This window comes from Panulirus ornatus, chromosome 54 (assembly GCF_036320965.1).
Source record: "Panulirus ornatus isolate Po-2019 chromosome 54, ASM3632096v1, whole genome shotgun sequence".
NCBI lineage: Eukaryota > Metazoa > Arthropoda > Malacostraca > Decapoda > Palinuridae > Panulirus > Panulirus ornatus.
The window spans coordinates 6,756,433-6,770,626 of NC_092277.1; the positions used below are offsets into that span (position 1 = coordinate 6,756,433).

At 39.5% G+C, this 14,194-nt stretch overlaps 1 long non-coding RNA gene and 2 other non-coding genes across 4 annotated transcripts in view; 2 read left to right on the forward strand and 1 right to left on the reverse strand.

The window, feature by feature from the left end:
* Positions 1-1,421: 1,421 nt before the first annotated feature.
* Positions 1,422-14,194, reverse strand: part of LOC139765366 (uncharacterized) — a 65,366-nt gene continuing 52,593 nt past the window's right edge. The window contains exons 2-3 of one of the 2 annotated variants that reach the window (XR_011716654.1): positions 10,501-10,739; positions 1,422-1,829 (exon numbers count right to left, since the gene is read on the reverse strand). This is a non-coding gene — a long non-coding RNA (uncharacterized lncRNA). Of the gene's footprint in view, positions 1,833-10,500; positions 10,740-14,194 lie in introns of both variants that reach the window. The other variant, XR_011716653.1, reaches the window with a different exon arrangement.
* TRNAF-GAA (transfer RNA phenylalanine (anticodon GAA)) lies at positions 12,157-12,229 on the forward strand. Its single transcript has one exon. It is a non-coding gene; the product is annotated as a tRNA-Phe (tRNA).
* TRNAL-CAA (transfer RNA leucine (anticodon CAA)) lies at positions 13,226-13,297 on the forward strand. Its single transcript has one exon. It is a non-coding gene; the product is annotated as a tRNA-Leu (tRNA).

Here is a 14,194-nt window from a genome sequence, read left to right on the forward strand (position 1 = left end):
GTGGCTTGGGCCATTCTTTTGTCTGTTTCCTTGCGCTACCTCACTAACGCGGGAGACAGCGACAAAGTATAACAAAATAAATAGAATAAATAATAAAGTTTATACTGTTTACAACAAACAAAAACTAATCCATTCTATCTAGATTCTAATGAGAAAACCTGATACTTGTATGCGCTAATACTGTACTTGGGAAGACTGAATGGTCATCATTACTCAAAATCAATCCCATAGAGGCATGTTTGAACTGATAAAATATCCTGTTCATGGCTGCGAGTGTCACATTCTATTCATTCATATTCTTTAAGCCTACCAAACACAAAGTTCTATTTAACATAGTAGACTATTTCCAAGAAGAGATAATTATTCAATACTTCTTTCCTTACCTCACATTTATGCTCCCTTTTACCCTTTTCAACCAGTGAAAACAGAAGATCACAATTTTTGATATAAGAAGAAAAAAGGTAACAATTTCAACATGTAATAATTCTTAATATTCTGAGGTTCTGACTGCCTTTCCATCATATTTCAATTTATGTATGCATGAAGGTAACAGCTTTCTACTAAGTTTCAGTCTCTTCCAAAATGACCTTCATCAACTCCCACATATCCTAGCATGAAAGTCTTCTTCTAAACATATAACTTCACAATCATGTCACAGCACCCTGACACTGCCCAAGCAACTACATCACATAGTTAAAATAAAATATCCTTATCAACACAAAAGTCTAGAATCACCCTCTTAGTCCCAGACAAACATGAATCTAACCTGCATCTTTCCACCTCACTAAATCTTCAACCATTGCATTTGAACAAAACACAAACTATTCTGACATAAATGACACAAGCATAACAATCATTCCCCACACTGCAAACATCAACATAAAGGTTACAAACACATTAAACAGCCTCAAAACACTTACTGGCCCCATCTCTGGACAAGAATAAGAATTCATCTGCTTCATCCCAAACTATACTTCACCTGATCATTCACCAGGTCAAAAGCACATATGACTAAGCTGTATACCATACAAAACAGAGCACTCAGAATAATCACTAACTGTCTAGCAATAAAAACATAACATATACACAATGAAGCAAAAATTCTTCCAATGCAATAAAACTCATTACGTTTAATACCCAAACCTTTGCTACAGTAGTATATACCCTTCCTTTTCAAACCACTTCATTTCCAACCAGCAACCCCAAAGCAGACTTAAAAAACTTACCACTGTTTCATACTTCAACAAACTATACTAATTGATTCCCTGATCTCTAACAAGCACAACGGCAAAGCACATATCCACCAAAGTAATCCAACAAGCACAAAACAACCACTCTCCAATTCCAATCTTAAACACTTCTCCACCAGACATTCCATTATAAAATTCATATTCCATAAGACCCATCCCATCAAAAAATAATTTTTCCTCTGTCTTTGTCATCCCAGCTTTATCTTTCAACATATTTAGTGTGTGGGTAATCCAAACTACATTCATATAAATTCTGCATAACCAACTTTACAATGTACCTACAAAAGTCAAGGCAAAAATGTTACGAAGAAATGTGTAGGCTTTAGGGCTCTGGTAGTGGGTACCTAAAACAAAACTTTTTTGCTGTAATTTTTTTTTTGTACTTTGAACAATTTACCAGAACCCTAAAAAAAGAAATCTAAAACATTATGATAAAGGCACATACCTTGAAGCATTTCCTATCCTTTTTTTAGAGGTGTTGTTTATTTCAGATGAATTAACTTGCAGCTGTTTTTTGATCCCCTTATTTTTGTTCCACATTTCTTTAATAGTTTTGTTGTTGGTGACAACTTTTAATTGCTTCTGAAAAAATTGTGACAGTTAGTTTGGGAATACCATCAAAAGTACAACTAACTCTGGGTAAAGCATATTTATCAATTTATTATCCTTAATAAACATCGCAAATGTTAAAGATGTAGTGCAAGGAAACAGACGAGGAATGGCCTAACCCAAAACATACACATGTATATACATAAACGCCCACACACGCATATATACATGCACATACATTTCAAAGTATACATACATATACACACATAGATATATATATATATATATATATATATATATATATATATATATATATATATATATATAAACATACATATTCATACTTGGTGCCTTCATCCATTCCCGTCGCCACCCCGACAAATATGAAATAGTGAGGTAGTGCAAGGAAACAGATGCCTTACATGCATTACATCTTCGATAAAAACTTTTCACTGCTTCTAACAACTTGCCTCCCACACCATATATTCTTAATACCTTCCACAGAGCATCTCTATCAACTCTATCATATGCCTTCTCCAGAACCATAAGTGCTACATACAAATCCATTTGCTTTTCTAAATATTTCTCACATACATTCTTCAAAGCAAACACCTGATCCACACATCCTCTACCACTTCTGAAACCACACTGCTCTTCCCCAGTCTGATGCTCTGTAAAAGCCTTCACCCTCCCAATCAATACCCTCCCATATAACTTCCCAAGAATACTCAACAAACTTATACCTCTGTTATTTGAGCACTCACTTTTATCCACTTTGCCTTTGAAAAATGGTATTATGCAAGCATTCCACCAATCCTAAGGCACCACACCATGAGTCATACATACATTAAATAACCTTACCAACCAACAGTGAAAAGTTTTTATCGAGGATGTAAGGCATGTGTACGTGTAGGAAGAGAGGAAAGTGATTGGTTCTCAGTGAATGTAGGTTTGCGGCAGGGGTGTGTGATGTCTCCATGGTTGTTTAATTTGTTTATGGATGGGGTTGTTAGGGAGGTGAATGCAAGAGTTTTGGAAAGAGGGGCAAGTATGAAGTCTGTTGGGGATGAGAGAGCTTGCGAAGTGAGTCAGTTGTTGTTCGCTGATGATACAGCGCTGGTGGCTGATTCATGTGAGAAACTGCAGAAGCTGGTGACTGAGTTTGGTAAAGTGTGTGAAAGAAGAAAGTTAAGAGTAAATGTGAATAAGAGCAAGGTTATTAGGTACAGTAGGGTTGAGGGTCAAGTCAATTGGGAGGTGAGTTTGAATGGAGAAAAACTGGAGGAAGTGAAGTGTTTTAGATATCTGGGAGTGGATCTGGCAGCGGATGGAACCATGGAAGCGGAAGTGGATCACAGGGTGGGGGAGGGGGCGAAAATTCTGGGAGCCTTGAAGAATGTGTGGAAGTCGAGAACATTATCTCGGAAAGCAAAAATGGGTATGTTTGAAGGAATAGTGGTTCCAACAATGTTGTATGGTTGCGAGGCGTGGGCTATGGATAGAGTTGTGCGCAGGAGGATGGATGTGCTGGAAATGAGATGTTTGAGGACAATGTGTGGTGTGAGGTGGTTTGATCGAGTAAGTAACGTAAGGGTAAGAGAGATGTGTGGAAATAAAAAGAGCGTGGTTGAGAGAGCAGAAGAGGGTGTTTTGAAATGGTTTGGGCACATGGAGAGAATGAGTGAGGAAAGATTGACCAAGAGGATATATGTGTCGGAGGTGGAGGGAACAAGAAGAGGGAGACCAAATTGGAGGTGGAAAGATGGAGTGAAAAAGATTTTGTGTGATCGGGGCCTGAACATGCAGGAGGGTGAAAGGAGGGCAAGGAATAGAGTGAATTGGAGCGATGTGGTATACCGGGGTTGACGTGCTGTCAGTGGATTGAATCAAGGCATGTGAAGCGTCTGGGGTAAACCATGGAAAGCTGTGTAGGTATGTATATTTGCGTGTGTGGACGTATGTATATACATGTGTATGGGGGTGGGTTGGGCCATTTCTTTCGTCTGTTTCCTTGCGCTACCTCGCGAACGCGGGAGACAGCGACAAAGCAAAAAAAAAAAAAAAAAAACCAACCAACATATATATATGTTTCCTTGCACTACCTTCCTAATGCAGGAAACAGCGACAAAGTATAATAAAGGAGAAAGAATGCTTCCTACACATTCCTCACGTGTTGTAGAAGGCAACTAAAAAGGACAGAAGCGGGAGGGATAGAAACCCTTCCCCCTCCTTGCATTTAAACTTTCTAAAAGGGGAAACAGAAGAAGGAGTCATGCAGGGAATGCTCATCCTCCTGGAAGGCTCAGATTGGGGTCTCTAAATGTCTGTGGATGTAACCAAGATGAGAAAAAAGGAGAGATAGGTAGTATGTTTCAGGAAAGGAACCTAGATGTTTTGGCATGAGTGAAATGAAGTTCAAGGGTAAAGGGGAAGAGTGATTTGGGAATGTCTTGGGAGTAAAGTCAGGGGTTAGTGAGAGGACAAGAGCAAGGGATGGAGTAGCACTACCACTGAAACAAGAGTGGTAGGAGTATGTGATAGAGTGTAAGTAAGTAAATTCGAGATTGATATGGGTAAAACTGAAAGTGGATGGAGACAGATGGGTATTTATTGGTGCATATGCACCAGGGTATGAGAAGAAAGATCATGAGAGGCAAGTGTTTTGGGAGCACCTGAGTGAGTGTGTTAGTAGTTTTGATGCATTAGACTGGGTTATAGAAATGGGCGATTTGAATGCAAAGGTGAGTAATGTGGCAGTTGAGGGAATAATTGGTGTACATGGGGTGTTCAGTGTTGTAAATGGAAATGGTGAAGAGCTTGTAGATCTATGTGCTGAAAAAGGACTGGTGATTGGGAATACCTAGTTTAAAAAGAGAGATATACATAAGTATACCTATGGAAGTATAACTATGTAAGTATACCTATTATCCATGGGAATGGGGGAGAAAGAATACTTCCCACACATTCCTCACGTGTCGTAGAAGGCGACTAAAGGGGACGGGAGCGGGACCAGAAACCCTCCCCTCCTTGTATTTTAACTTTCTAAAAGGGGAAACAGAAGAAGGAGTCACACGGGGAGTGCTCATCCTCCTCGAAGGCTCAGATTGGGGTGTCTAAATGTGTGTGGATGTAACCAAGATGAGAAAAAAGGAGAGATAGGTAGTATGTTTCAGGAAAGGAAACTGGATGTTTTGGCTCTGAGTGAAACAAAGCTCAAGGGTAAAGGGGAAGAGTGGTTTGGGAATGTCTTGGGAGTAAAGTCATTGGTTAGTGAGAGGACAAGAGCAAGGGAAGTAGTAGCACTACTCCTGAAACAGGAGTGGTTGGAGTATGCGATAGAGTGTAAGAAAGTAAACTCTAGATTGATATGGATAAAACTGAAAGTTGACGGAGAGAGATGGGTGATTATTGGTACATATGCACCTGGGCATGAGAATAAAGATCATGAGAGGCAAGTGTTTTGGGAGCAGCTGAGTGAGTGAGTGTGTTAGTGGTTTTGATGCACGAGACCGGGTTATAGTGATGGGTGATTTGAATGCAAAGGTGAGTAATGTGGCAGTTGAGGGAATAATTGGTATACATTGGGTGTTCAGTGTTCTAAATGGAAATGGTGAAGAGCTTGTAGATTTATGTGCTGAAAAAGGACTGGTGATTGGGAATACCTGGTTTAAAAAGAGATATACATAAGTATATGTATGTAAGTAGGAGAGATGGCGAGAGAGTGTTATTGGATTACGTGTTAACGTGCTGAGAGCTGCAACTGGAGGGATGTCTGATCATTATCTTGTGGAGGCGAAGGTGAAGATTTGTAGAGATTTTCAGAAAAGAAGAGAGAACGTTGGGGTGAAGAGAGTGGTGAGAGTAAGTTTCCTTGGGAAGGAGACTTGTGTGAGGAAGTACCAGGAGAGACTGAGTACAGAATGGAAAAAGGTGAGAACAAAGGAGGTAAGGGGAGTGGGGGAGGAATGGGATGCATTTCAGGAAGTAGTGATGGCTTGTGCAAAAGATGCTTGTGGCATGAGAAGCATGGGAGTTGGGCAGATTAGAAAGGGTAGTGAGTGGTGGGATGAAGAAGTAAGATTATTAGTGAAAGAGAAGAGAGAGGCATTTGGACGATTTTTGCAGGGAAATAATGCAAATGAGTGGGAGATGTGTAAAAGAAAAAGGCAGAAGGTCAAGAGAAAGGTGCAAGAGGTGAAAAAGAGGGCAAATGAGAGTTGGGGTGAGAGAGTATCATTAAATTTTTGGGAGAATAAAAAGATGTTTTGGAAGGAGGTAAATAAAGTTCGTAAGACAAGGGAACAAATGGGAACTTCAGTGAAGGGGGCTAATGGGGAGGTGATAACAAGTAATGGTGATGTCAGGAGGTGGAGTGAGTATTTTGAAGGTTTGTTGAATGTGTTTGATGATAGAGTGGCAGATATAGGATGTTTTGATCGAGGTGGTGTGCAAAGTGAGAGGGTTAGGGAAAATGATTTGGTAAACAGAGAAGAGGTAGTAAAAGGTTTGCGGAAGATGAAAGCCGGCAAGGCAGCGGGTTTGGATGGTATTGCAGTGGAATTTATTAAAAAAGGGGTGACTGTATTGTTGACTGGTTGGTAAGGTTATTTAATGTATGTATGATTCATGGTGAGGTGCCTGAGGATTGGCGGAATGCTTGCATGGTGCCATTGTACAAAGGCAGAGGGGATAAGAGTGAGTGCTCAAATTACAGAGGTATAAGTTTGTTGAGTATTCCTGGTAAATTATATGGGAAGGTATTGATTGAGAGGATGAGGGCATGTACAGAGCATCAGATTGGGGAAGAGCAGTGTGGTTTCAGATGTGGTAGAGGATGTGTGGATCAAGTGTTTGCTTTGAAGAATGTATGTGAGAAATACTTAGTAAAGCAAATGGATTTGTATGTAGCATTTATGGATCTGGAGAAGGCATATGATGAAGTTGATAGAGATGCTTTGTGAAAGGTATTAAGACTATATGGTGTGGGAGGCAAGTTCTTAGAAGCAGTGAAAAGATTTTACCGAGGATGTAAGTCATGTGTATGTGTAGGAAGAGAGAAAAGAGATTGGTTCTCAGTGAATGTAGGTTTGCGGCAGGTGTGTGTGATGTCTCCATGGTTGTTTAATTTGTTTATGGATGGGGTTGTTAGGGAGGTGAATGCAAGAGTTTTGGAAAGAGGGGCAAGTATGCAGTCTGTTGGGGATGAGAGAGCTTGGGAAGCGAGTCAGTTGTTGTTCGCTGATGATACAGCGCTGGTGGCTGATTCATGTGAGAAAGTGCAGAAGCTGGTGACTGAGTTTGGTAAAGTGTGTGAAAGAAGAATGTTGAGAGTAAATGTGAATAAGAGCAAGGTTATCAGGTACAGTAGGGTTGAGGATCAAGTCAATCGGGAGGTAAGTTTGAATGGAGAAAAACTGGAGGAAGTGTTTTAGATATCTGGAAGTGGATTTCGCAGCGGATGGAACCATGGAAGCGGAAGTGAATCATAGGGTGGGGGAGGGGGCGAAAATCCCGGAAGCCATGAAGAATGTGTGGAAGTCGAGAACATTATCTCGGAAAGCAAAAATGGGTATGTTTGAAGGAATAGTGGTTCCAACAATGTTGTATGGTTGTGAGGCATGGGTTATGGATAGAGTTGTGCACAGGAGGGTGGATGTGCTGGAAATGAGATGTTTGAGGACAATATGTGGTGTGAGATGGTTTGATCGAGTAAGTAATGTTAGGGTAAGAGAGATGTGTGATGAAAAAAAAGAGTGTGGTTGAGAGAGCAGAAGAGGGTGTTTTCAAATGGTTTGGTCACATGGAGAGAATGAGTGAAGAAAGACTGACCAAGAGGATATATGTGTCAGAGGTGGAGGGAACAAGGAGAAGTGGGAGACCAAATTGGAGGTGGAAAGATGGAGTGAAAAAGATTTTAAGTGATCAGGGCCTGAACTTGCAGGAGGGTGAAAGGCGTGCAAGGAATAGAGTGAATTGGAACGATGTTGTATACTGGGGTCGACGTGCTGTCAATGGATTGAACCAGGGCATGTGAAGCGTCTCGGGTAAACCATGGAATGTTTTGTGGGGCCTGGATGTGGAAAGGGAGCTGTGGTTTCGGTACATTATTACATGACAGCTAGAGACTGAGTGTGAACGAATGGGGCCTTTGTTGTCTTTCCTAGCGCTACCTCGTACACATGAGGTGGGAGGGGGTTAGTTATTCCACTTGTGGCGAGATGGCGATGGGAATGAATAAAGGCAGACAGTATGAATCATGTACATGTGTATATATGTATATGTCTGTGTGTATATATATGTATACATTGAGATGTATTGGTATGTATATTTGCATGTGTGGACGTGTATGTATATACATGTGTATGTGGATGGGTTGGGTCATTCTTTCGTCTGTTTCCTTGCGCTACCTCGCTAACGCGTGAGACAGCGACAAAGCAAAATGAATAAAATAAAATATATATATATATATATATATATATATATATATATTTTTTTTTTTTTTTTTTATACTTTGTCGCTGTCTCCCGCGTTTGCGAGGTAGCGCAAGGAAACAGACGAAAGAAATGGCCCAACCCTCCCCATACACATGTACATACACACGTCCACACACGCAAATATACATACCTACACAGCTTTCCATGGTTTACCCCGGACGCTTCACATGCCTTGATTCAATCCACTGACAGCACGTCAACCCCTGTATACCACATCGCTCCAATTCATTCTATTCCTTGCCCTCCTTTCACCCTCCTGCATGTTCAGGCCCCGATCACACAAAATCCTTTTCACTCCATCTTTCCACCTCCAATTTGGTCTCCCTCTTCTCCTCGTTCCCTCCACCTCCGACACATATATCCTCTTGGTCAATCTTTCCTCACTCATTCTCTCCATGTGCCCAAACCATTTCAAAACACCCTCTTCTGCTCTCTCAACCACGCTCTTTTTATTTCCACACATCTCTCTTACCCTTACGTTACTTACTCGATCAAACCACCTAACACCACACATTGTCCTCAAACATCTCATTTCCAGCACATCCATCCTCCTGCGCACAACTCTATCCATAGCCCACGCCTCGCAACCATACAACATTGTTGGAACTACTGTTGTATATATATATATATATATATATATATATATATATATATATGGTGGAGGGAACGAGGAGAAGAGGGAGACCAAATTGGAGGTGGAAAGATGGAGTGAAAAAGATTTTCTGTGATTGGGGCCTGAACATGCAGGAGGGTGAAAGGAGGGCAAGGAATAGAGTGAATTGGAGCGATGTGGTAAACCGGGGTTGACGTGCTGTCAGTGGATTGAATCAAGGCATGTGAAGCGTCTGGGGTAAACCACGGAAAGCTGTGTAGGTATGTATATTTGCGTGTGTGGACGTATGTATATACATGTGTATGGGGGTGGGTTGGGCCATTTCTTTTTTCTGTTTCCTTGCGCTACCTCGCAAACGCGGGAGACAGCGACAAAGCAAAAAAAAAAAAATATATATATATATATGAAGAAAAACTGGAGGAAGTGAAGTGTTTTAGATATCTGGATGTGGATTTGGCAGCGGATGGAACCATGGAAGCGGAAGTGAATCATAGGGTGGGGGAGGGGGCGAAAGTACTAGGAGCGTTGAAGGATGTGTGGAAGTCGATAACATTATCTCGGAAAGCAAAAATGGGTATGTTTGAGGAAATAATGGTTCCAACAATGTTATATGATTGCGAGGCGTGGGCTATGGATAGAGTTGTGCTGAGGAGGGTGGATGTGCTGGAAATGAGATGTCTGTGGACAATATGTGGTGTGAGGGGGTTTGATCGAGTAAGTAATAATAAGGTAAGAGAGATGTGTGGTAATAAAAACAGTGTGGTTGAGAGAGTAGAAAAGGGTGTTTTGAAATGGTTTGGTCACATGGACAGAAGGAGTGAGGAAAGATTGACCAAGAGAATATATGTGTCAGAGGTTGAGGGAACGAGGGGAAGTGGAAGACCAAATTGGAGGTGGAAAGATGGAGTGCAAAAGATTTTGAGTGATCGGGGCCTGAACTTGCAGGAGGGTGAAAGGCCTGCAAGGAATAGAATGAATTGGAATGACGTGGTATACCAGGGTCGACATGCTGTCAATGGATTGAACCAGGGCATGTGAAGCGTCTGGGGTAATCATTGGAAAGTTTTGTGGGGCCTGGATGTGGAAAAGGAGCTGTGGTTTTGGTGACTGAATGTGAACGAAGAAGTCCTTCATTGTCTTTTCCTTGCGCTACCTCGAGCAGAAGCGGGGGAGGGGCTTTTCTTTTCATGTGTGGCAGGGTAGCGACGGGAATGAATAAGGGCAGACAGTATGAATTATGTACATGTGTATATATGTATATGTCTCTGTGTGTATATATATGTATACACATACACATACATATGGCTGCTGTATGTGTGTATGTAAATCACAGTACCGCACACTTCCCTACTACTCTGTCAATATGATAATCTAAGTATAGTTCAGCATAAAACTGCTCTGCTTTGATGCCAGTAGTGGCAGATAAATTTATATTCTCAATGAAGTGCAAAAAAGGGCTCTGGGACCATTCCCTCTCTACTTAAGAATCACATATTTCTTTGTGAATATTGATTCATTATGTAAAACCACAAACATGAATAACATAGCTCTGAAAGTTTTAAACTGCTATAAGACCTTTCACAACATTACTAACAAATGTTTCATTTAAGTCTGTCCTTGGAATAGATGGGGCTGTTGGTCTGAACAAGAGGGTTGAGATTGCAGGCTCTGCTGACTTATCTGAGGAGGGATTGGCAGTGTCTACAAATCATGATGCCTCCTGGTCAAGCACCTGTATGCTCAAGTATAATCCTTCTCCATCATTTGCTGCAACTTCTTAATGCACTTCATTTTGAATTAAGCAAGCAAGGGTTCAGGCCAGCATTCATCAAACTGAAAATTAAACCGATTATATTTGCCCTTGTCAACTACATAGTTGCACAACAAACTGTATGTCATATCAATTCTCTTAAATATAAGCTTAAAAAATAATTGTGGACCTTGTGTAGGTACAAGTTATGTGCCTTAAGGAAAGCATCATGTGTTGTGCTGCAAGTCTTAATAGCTATATCCATCAATGTGGCTGTCGTACCATAGTACCACAATAAAATAAACACAAGCCAAATATTACCAGAAAACATACAGAAAATCATTCATTTAATAGTTATACCTTAAGAAATATTTCATACAGATGCAAGGAAATAAAAAAATGGCTCAATTCAATTCTTGAAACCAAAATGGAAGAAAAGCTTGGGAATTGTTTTCCATCTTGTACAACAACCTTAGGTCATCTTGGGGCTCATCATCCAGGACACTCCTTCCAAATTACAATCTGGAAACACTATCCAAATAAATAACCTCAACTGTCAAATTTAGATAGGCTAAACATTCATTCCAAATATCAAGTCAAACCCATTACGAAATAGAACAACTTTTCAGCTTGACCTTTTATTGCAGACATTATCTGAAGAAGTAATGTGTGTGTGTGTGTAACTTTACAGAGATGCACACGTGTCTTGTTTCTCTGAAAAAACATATAAAAAGATCTTATCAGGAACGTATGGAAGGCTGGAGGGCCCCAGGAACCAGCCATAGTTTAGGGGTTTATGATATCCAATTGTGGCTAGTTGTCAGCCAGTCGTCTATGTGGTGGTGATAATCTATGGCCAGGACCATAAAACATCAAGACGCCATTGGTAAATACTACCTCGACTTTACTGGAAATATCACATAATGTTGACCTCACACTTTATGAACCTCTCAATTAACTACCATTTCTCAAGGAAACAATATCTGAAAGACAAGTTTTACTCAACAAACAAAACAAATATTTAAAACAACTGACACACAGATGAATGTATAATAATAATAATAAAGGCAGTAATTTTCAGTATGTGTCGTCGACCCAGTAATGGCTGACCTGTACCATATTTCGCTCTTCCGCTTCAGCTACACATCTTGACCTATAACAAATCTAAATCATTATTATATTATAATTTTATTTAATATTACACTATTCTTATGTTAATATTTCGTCTAACAAACACATACCCAAACTGTAGAAGTATCAGAAGAGCAATTTCCGGGGTGAACAAGCGGGAAGGTATGATCATATGATCTTGCCATACACCATCATGATACATGGCCAATTCCCTCACCTTTCTGCTACATCACATGACCTACTTCATCATCATCACACCACCAAACTGCTACAAACTACACCACGTCACCTACGTCATCATCACACCACAACACAACAAAATACTTTTGGGTAGGATAAATACCCCCCCAAATTTTTTATATAATTGAGGCCCGGGTAGCTCAGTCGGGAGAGCGCTCGACTGAAGATCGAGAGGTCCCTGGTTCAATCCCTGGTCCGGGCAAACTTTTTTTTTTAGTTTTTTCATGTTTTTATATCTGTACAACATTTAGCCTATTTATCCATTATAATTTACATATTAACAAACCATTGTGGTTTGTGACATTATCTGAAATCGTTATTATACTGTGCTCTCATTTCCTTCTTGTGTTTACTTTAGTTAACCCAAAAAACATACATTTGAAGGCCTTCTTATATCGTGAAATTTGTCATATAGAAACATTTATTTATACATGAAATATGTTAATACTGTTCCGTACTATTGTAATGTACAAGATGATAATATTTGTAAGTGAATAATTAGTTGTAATGGAGCGTTATTGTAGGAAAGTTTCGAGATGTGTTGACCAACAAATGTACACAATGCTACGGCTGTTGCCATCCAGAGAGAACGGATGCCCATCGGTTGGTCGAGATACTTCCAAACTTTCCTACAATAACGCTCCATTACAACTAATTATTCACATACAAGCATTATCATCTTGTACATTACAAAATTACGAAACAGAATTAACATATTTCATGTATAAATAAATGTTTCTACATCACAAAATTCGACATATAAGAACGTATTCAAATGTATGTTTTTTGGGCAAACTCAACTAAATACATGAACAAACTATGAGCACAATATTTATATATATCATACAAACCTCCAACACTCACGATCGAACCCGGGACGCATGTGCAACAGGCGGGAGCGTTACCGCTAGGATATGATGGCCCCTAATAGGGAAATGACTATTGGAATACTATGTACTCGAATACCCTTCATCTCACCTTGGTGATCAACTGGATCTACACCGGTTATTTCCCATCAGGCTCATATATATATATATATATATATATATATATATATATATATATATATATATATATATATATATATATAATCCCCTCCAGCACTTTCTAAGACCAGGAGCAGACGGAAGAGCCAAACTAGAAAATGTCGGGATTTTCTAGCAATTCAAATAGAAGATTTTTTTTGTATTATATTACCGCCTGGTTAGCTCAGTGGCAGAGCGTGAGCCTCAAAAGCTCAAGGTCGTGAGTTCGATTCTCACACCAGGCAAACTTTTTTTTTTAGTTTTTTCATGTTTTTATATCTGTACAACATTTAGCCTATTTATCCATTATAATTTACATATTAACAAACCATTGTGGTTTGTGACATTATCTGAAATCGTTATTATACTGTGCTCTCATTTCCTTCTTGTGTTTACTTTAGTTAACCCAAAAAACATACATTTGAAGGCCTTCTTATATCGTGAAATTTGTGATATAGAAACATTTATTTATACATGAAATATGTTAATACTGTTCCGTACTATTGTAATGTACAAGATGATAATATTTGTAAGTGAATAATTAGTTGTAATGGAGCGTTATTGTAGGAAAGTTTCGAGATGTGTTGACCAACAAATGTACACAATGCTACGGCTGTTGCCATCCAGAGAGAACGGATGCCCATCGGTTGGTCGAGATACTTCCAAACTTTCCTACAATAACGCTCCATTACAACTAATTATTCACATACAAGCATTATCATCTTGTACATTACAAAATTACGAAACAGAATTAACATATTTCATGTAGAAATAAATGTTTCTACATCACAAAATTCAACATATAAGAACGTATTCAAATGTATGTTTTTTGGGCAAACTCAACTAAATACATGAACAAACTATGAGCACAATATTTATATATATCATACAAACCTCCAACACTCACGATCGAACCCGGGACCCATGTGCAACAGGCGGGAGCGTTACCGCTAGGATATGATGGCCCCTAATAGGGAAATGACTATTGGAATATTATGTACTCGAATACCCTTCATCTCACCTTGGTGATCAACTGGATCTACACCGGTTATTTCCCATCAGGCTCATATATATATATATATATATATATATATATATATATATATATATATATATATATATATATATATATATAAATCCAT